Source organism: Dermacentor variabilis, chromosome 4, assembly GCF_050947875.1.
Source record: "Dermacentor variabilis isolate Ectoservices chromosome 4, ASM5094787v1, whole genome shotgun sequence".
Classification (NCBI taxonomy): domain Eukaryota; kingdom Metazoa; phylum Arthropoda; class Arachnida; order Ixodida; family Ixodidae; genus Dermacentor; species Dermacentor variabilis.
The window spans coordinates 140,589,006-140,596,510 of NC_134571.1; positions in this window are offsets into that span (position 1 = coordinate 140,589,006).

The following is a 7,505-nucleotide window of genomic DNA, read 5'->3' on the forward strand; positions in this document are numbered from 1 at the left end:
TTTTCTCTGGCTTTCCACTGTAAAAAGCAGGCGATTATGGACCGGTTTTTACCTTCTCTGAAAACGCCTACGCAATGAGCACGCGTTCAACCGAAATATCAAGTTTCATCACATATTTGCATATTCCACTAATTAGTTTTTCAGACGCCTCCCACGTCTCGTTATGCTCCCTGTCAGGCAAACCGAAAAAAGATCAAACTCTGTCCACGGCTTCTATTCTCAAAGTCGGTCAGTTCAGCCATAAATCTATCTTCAATTTTTTCCACCCGAGCCAATACGACTTTCTACATTCCTTGTCTTCTCTATTGGGCTCGTAATTTTGGATTGTAATTCACTTTGTCTTGCTGTAATTTCCGTTAACTTCGCGAGCACAGTTTCCTGGCCTATTTTTATTTATAAGAGAATCCTTTCGATATTTGTCATTTGGTCACGCCCCCCTGCATTCATGGGGCCCTGGATTTAGTTCTACGTCCCCCGACAGGAGCAGTAAGATTTGGGAAAGCGTCAGACAGCCGTCGTAGAGAGAGATTAGCACAGCATCAAGGATGTTCAAAGCATTCAATCATTTGTCACTTAATTGCTAATAATGCAATTGCTATCGCAATAAAATCTCATTACGGAAACGCCACCGTGTAGGCTTGATGTTGTGATACTTAAGGTGACCCAAGTTGACGTCAGAAAAGGTTCATTGATAAGCAAGCGGAAGGTGCCCGTTGGCTCCTGGGGCACATACTCAGAAGCACACACCCTCATGATACATACGCAATGCAATAAACAAAAAGAAAGAGCCTTAACCGAAGGGCCCGATTTTTATTAAGCATATCGTAAGACATTGACACCAACGGCAACATAGGGGAAAACACTTGAACTTGACTAAATGAATGGTATGGTATGAAGAACTTTATTTAGGTCCTGAGGGATCAGTCTGGGACTGATGCGGGCCGCTCCCACGTTGGTACAGAGAGGCCGAGCCCCTCTGCCATCACACGGGCCCTCTGGACAGCCCTGAGTTGGTCCGCCAGCACTTCACTGTGCAGCATTCGCTGCCACCACTGTTCACCTCGAGAACCATCACCGGCCAACGCCAAGCAGCGCCACAGCATGTGTTGTAAATTGAGCAAACCCCCACACTTACTACAATAGACTGAAACCCCGCAGTCCGGATTAATTTTATTCATGATGACCGGGTTAGGGTACGTCCGTGTCTGCAGAATCCTTAATGTAACCGCCTGCGGCCTACTTAATTTAGGATGTGGCAACGGGAATGCCCTGCGCCCTAAGTAATAGTGCTTGGTGATTTCGTTGTAGGTTAACAGTTGGTCCCTGTACTCAGGAGCGGGAGATCCAGCCCCTTCAGGGAGTACACGGCACACTAATCCTCGTGCCTCCCTGTGCGCCACCTCGTTGAGGTTACGCGGGGCTCCCTCCACTGTCCCCATGTGCGCCGGGAACCAAGTAACTGTATGCGAAGTGATATCCCTACCCTGCAGCAGTCTGTTAGCCGGTTCCGCAACAAGTCCTCTCGAGAAGGCTGTAATCGCAGATCGCGAGTCGCTAAACACCAAAACTCTTCTAGAATGAAGTAGTGCTAGAGCAATAGCCACCTGTTCAGCAACCCCCGGGTCTTTGGTATAAATGGAAGCAGCATTTCTAACGCTCCCTTTGCCATCTACTACCACCACCGAATAAGCATTTTTACCATTAATCCATGCGGCGTCAACAAATGCAGACTCCTCCTCCTGATCCTTTGCCTCTCGCAACAAAGCCCTAGCTCTCGCGACCCGCCTCCCTACATTGTGCACGGGGTGCACATTCCGCGGAAATGGACGAACCATGATATTTGCCCTAAGGTTCACGTTCAACTCGTGTAGGGGCGCCCTATCGTGCGACACAGCCACCGATTCTTCAATTGACTGTAATATATACCTACCCGCTGGTGTACCTAGCAACCGCTCCCTCTGTGCGGTACGTTGAGCCTCAGCAATTTCATCTAAAGTATTATGCAAACCCAGTCGTAACAACATATCGTTTGACGTAGTCATAGGCAGACCAAGCGCAGCCTTGATGGCTTTTCTGATTAATGCTTCCAATTTATTTTTCTCCCCCCTATTCCAATTTAGCATAGCTGCCACATACGAGAAATGACACATAATAAATGCGTGAACTAAGCGCATCGCACCTTCTTCTCCTAAACCCCTATGCCTATTAGAGATCCGTCTTATAAGTCTTATGGCCTCCTCCGTTTTCTTGGTAATACGCTGAATGATTGTAATGTTCGATCCGTTCGCTTCAAGTACAAAACCCAGGACCCTGATTGCTTCAACTTTGGGTATCACCGACCCTTCCCTAGTATGAATTCTAATGCAAGGCTCAACTTCCGGTACCCAACCCCTCGGCCTACGACCTAGCTTCTTAGATTTGAAGATCAACAACTCCGACTTTTTAGTGGAGCACTTGAGCCCCATGAGACCCAGGTACTCTTCCGTAAGCGTTACCACCTGCTGCAGCCTAGCCTCAAGCTCTCCATCACTACCACCGACACTCCATATAGTAATGTCATCCGCGTAGATAGAATAGCCAATATCCTGGACAGTGTCCAGTCTATTAGCCAACTTCGACATCGCCAGATTGAATAACATAGGCGAGAGTACGGATCCCTGCGGAGTACCACAGCAACCCAATTTAACGACTTCCGATTTGATCTCCCCAAACCTGAGACATGTCTTTCTATCCGTAAGGAAAGCCTTGAGAAAATTGAAAAGCCGCTGCCCCATATTCAAGTCCGATAGCACCCGTAGAATGAAAGAATGTCGGATTTTATCGAAAGCTTTTTCCACATCAAGTCCAATTAGTGCCTTAGTATCCCTTGTTCGCCGGTCAAGGATCTGATGCTTAATCCTGATCATAGCATCCTGAGTCGAGAGGCCGGGCCGAAATCCTATCATCGAATGCGGAAAGACCCCATTGCCCTCAACATAACGCGTTAGCCTATTTAAAATGGCATGCTCAGCGACTTTTCCCAAACACGACGTCAGGGAAATGGGTCTGAGATTTTCAAGCCCTATGGCCTTGCCCGGTTTGGGTATCAGAACAGTAGTTGCCAGTTTCCACTCTTCCGGGAAAGAGCCTTCCTTCCATAGGCAATTGATCTGCCGCGTAAGGAACTCAATTGACCCATCGTCTAAATTCCGTAGCATTTTATTCGTAATGCCATCCGGCCCTGATGCCGATCGACCATTAAGATTCTGCAGCGCCATCCTGATATCACTTTCACTAAATTCCGCGTCCATAGCTGCATTGTCGTCTCCACTATATTCCAAAACCACATCAGGTGTATCGTGCCAGGTCTCCAAAGGAAGGTATCTCTGAGCCAAATCCTTTAGCAACTCCTGCTCCGTGGAGTCCCGACACGCCTGATGGACCAGCTTACTTATCACAGTCCTCTGATTAGACTTAGTGTTTGTCTCGTCTAGTAAATGTCTGAGCAAACTCCATGCCCCTCCCCTCTTAATGCGACCATCAATAGAATTGCACACTTCATCCCATTGCTGCTTGCACAGTACCCGACAATGGTCTTCAATTTCCTGATTAACCACTGCTATACGCTTTCTAAGCCTTCTATTTAATCTCTGACCCTTCCATCTCGCTAACATGAATGAAGGAAATGATAAATTAATGAAAATGAAAGTGGATGAAAAAACAACTAGCCGCAGGTGGGGAACGATCCCAAGTTTTCGCATTACGCGTGCGTTGCGCTGCCAATTGAGCTACTGCGGCGCCGTTTCCCAATCCATTTTCTTGTGTATTTATGTTTCCTACTAGAACCCTGGGAGTGTTAGCCAGCGCCACCACTCACAAACCTTGGCGGTGGATGCGGAACATCCTCTCTGCCACAGGCGTCACGAGTACGTGATCTTTTTGGGTCAAGGCAACTGGCCAATAAACCCACGCATGCTACCTGAAGGCATCAATGTTGCCGGATTCGAGACCCTCTTTATGCATTAAACGAGAATGAAGGGGCTTAACCGGAGGGCCAGATTTTTATTAAGCATATCATAAGAAGCCAACAAACATTGACACCAAGGACAACATAGGGAAAAAATTAAATTATGGAGTTTTATGTGCCAGAACCACATTCTGATTATGAGGCACGCCTTAGTGGAGGACTCCGGAAATTTCGACTACCTGGGGTTCTTTAACGTGCACCTGAATCTAAGTACACGGGTGTTTTCGCATTTCGCCCCCATCAAAATGCGGCCGCCGTGGCCGGAATTCGATCCCGTGACCTCGTGCTCAGAAGCCCAACACCACAGCCACTGAGCAACCAGGGCGGGTAACATAGAGGATATCACTTGTACTTGACTAAATGAATTAAAGAAATGATAAATCAATGAATAAATGCATGCATCTTCACGACGACACGGGTCACTGTAGGTGCGGGACTGGGTAGGTTCCGCTGTTCAATTAAACTGTTTGACGCCGACTTGGAGCACTGAGTATGTTCCACTCCGTTTGTGCTGGTGGTCTTCAATGAACCTCTTTGACTCCAACTCGGGTAACTGGGGAAGAGTAACTGGGAACTGGGGAATTCACTGGGAACTGGGTACACGACATGCTGCAAGTGAAGCGCGAAAAACCTTGACATACGGAGGGTAGAACGCATGCGCTAACTTCAGTGATTGATTTATCAGGAACAGGGCGCTATAGCATGTACGGGGTGATAATTTTTTTTAATGTTTTCCGGAATTTTTAAATATCACCTGTGACAGATAGCACAATTCTTGTCCTTGAGCCAGATTACTTGAAGAGGGAGACATTTACTAGCACGAGAAATGGAAACATGTAATTAACAAAAATTCAATAATTACGGTAATTACGGCGAAATTTACGAATTGTAGCGGGTGAGTTCGCAAGACTTCTTGCAAGACTACTTGCAATGAATCTCCAGGGTGCCACCAGTTTCGAGATATCATTCTCCAAAATGTGGGACGAAGTACATGGGCGTTCCAGTTGCTTTTCTGCGTCAATGCATAAACAAGCGCTTTGTACAGAAAGTAAGCGGAAGAACAGCGCATTTTTACGCCGAGTTTGCACGCATATCTCGAAACTGGTGTCGTTCTGGTAATTCATTCGAAGTGGATACGCCTTGCTTACCCACCGGCTACCATTCGTAAATTGCAATATGTGCCGCAAAGTAAGTAATAAGTTAATTACTAAATTTTTAAAAATATCTGATCGTGTTTTGATTCCCCGTGCAAGCAATGCTTGCTTCTCTGAATAACGCTGCTCAAGCACTAGAATTACGTTATCTACAACAGGCGATTTTTAAAAATTTATGTGAACTTAAAAATGGCCACGCCGCACACGCACACACGCGCGCATACACACACACACACACACACACACACACACACACACACACACACACACACACACACACACGCACACACACACACAAGTGACGCTCAAGTGGCTTGGAAGCCATGCGCTGACTAGGGAAAAAAAGAAAACTTTTCCTGACAGAGATATAAATGGGATGCTCACACGAAGAGGTCCTGGATTATTAACTTTTGCAGATTAAAGTATCAGTCTAGTTAGAGCGTTTTTAATTCTTGTCAGAATTAACGGCGCAACTATGAAAGAGCGGACGACACCTACACGTGCTGCAGTGCAGACCGATCTCAAGAACTCTTTGCGTCATGTTCTCTGAGCCTCTCGTTTAGGTAGCGACCTGTCTTCCCTACGTAGTATTTTCCGCAGGAGAGGGTGATTTGATATACGACGCTCTCTGTGGATGCCACATATCCAGTCTTGTGCCGTTTTTTGCACGCTTGCCTCTTGCTACCACGTGGTTTGCAGATATTGCAGAGCATAGACGATTTGCCAGGCGCGGAAAACACTACTCTTGCATTTCCGCGTTCTGCTACCTTCTTCAAACCCTGTGAAATTTGCTGCAAGTATGGAACAACGGTAATTTGTTCTCTGACTCTGGAAGTGTTCCCACCATTAGCGTGCTTATGCTCAGGAGGTGGTATTATAACAAACATTCGGATACGGAAGATTGGACGTGCATAGGGTAACCTGCATCGAAGAGGCGATCAGACTGAACGGACAAGGTTGTCTAATACAGTGGCAGCAGGATTTCTTCAAGGCATTGTCAACACATAACCTAACCACATTGAGTTTCGAGTGTGCCTACTTGTGGGGTAGCAGTTGCCGGTTTCCTCGTGAACAGGTGCATGAACAGGTGCGATTGGCCAGAAAACGAAGCACAGTATTTTAAAAACCTGACTCATCTGAAGCTGGCAGTTCGTGCGTTACCACCACTGGCTGCAATATGTTTGATTACAGTTGATAGGTCAGGAATGTCAGAGTCCAAGGAGCCGTTATCGCGGTTAACTAAAAACAGGTAATCGTCAACATACCTGAACACTTCTATTACATTATTACCTCCGAGGGGCTGCAAAAGGTCTCTTTAAGCTTGGCTAGAAATAAGTCACTGAGGTCGGGAGCGATACAGGATCAGATGCATACTCCCTTCTACGTATGAGCGTTTCCGTTGGTCAGACAGTTCGCTGCCTAAACGAAGGGCTCAGAGAACATAGCGTTAAAATGGCCGAGAGGGCTGGCTAGCATTGCACGGCATGCAGCACGTGTGGGGGTCGCCCTCTATTTCAGAGTGGCGTCGTTCTGACTATAAATAAAGAAGCTCTAACTAGACTGATAGCTGAATCTGCAAGAATTGATAGTATCTGACCTCTTTGTGCGAGCATCCCTTCCTTATCAATCAGAGAAAGAAGCTATCTTTTTTCAATGTTCATTAGAGCGCGCCCGGCTTCTTAGCCACTTAAATGACACTTGTGTGCGTATATTAACTCGTGCGCTGTTTCTAAGGAATAATTGGTTGAGGTTAGCGCAGGTGTCGGGCCCTCTGCCCATTCCCATTTTTTGCCCTTCACTTCGCATGTGCTGCCTAGGCGTACCTAGGTATGTGCCGCTGGGAATGTGCCACTCTACAATGACGAAAAGGTTCCTTAAACTTATCCGATGCCGAGCGGAATCGCGCCCACGTCACAAAGATTACGCAAGGACAGCAACCCGACGCATAAGCAGACTGCGTCACAAATGCACTGGGTACGTCCCGTTTTTTTTTTCAATGAACGCCATTCACGCCAACAATTTAGCGAAGTGCGCCATGACTGCAATATGTGTGTGGCGCTCTTTCAATGAATCTCTTCAACTTGCTTCACTGAGTACGCGCAGCTGGGTGTGCAGCAAGCGAGGGAACAATTCTCAGCGTTCGCAAACACCGGCGCGCCATGCCACTCGTCTCGGAGGCCACGTGCGGACTTCTCGGCAGCGCCACTAGATGGCGCAGCGTGTCCGAGAAGCACGAGGATGGAGCGCGGCATGACGAGTTTCTCGGCGTTCGCACGCGCCGGCGCGCCACGCCTTTCGGAAACCACGCGCAGACTTTGCGGCGGTGCCGCGAGATGGCGCCAAGT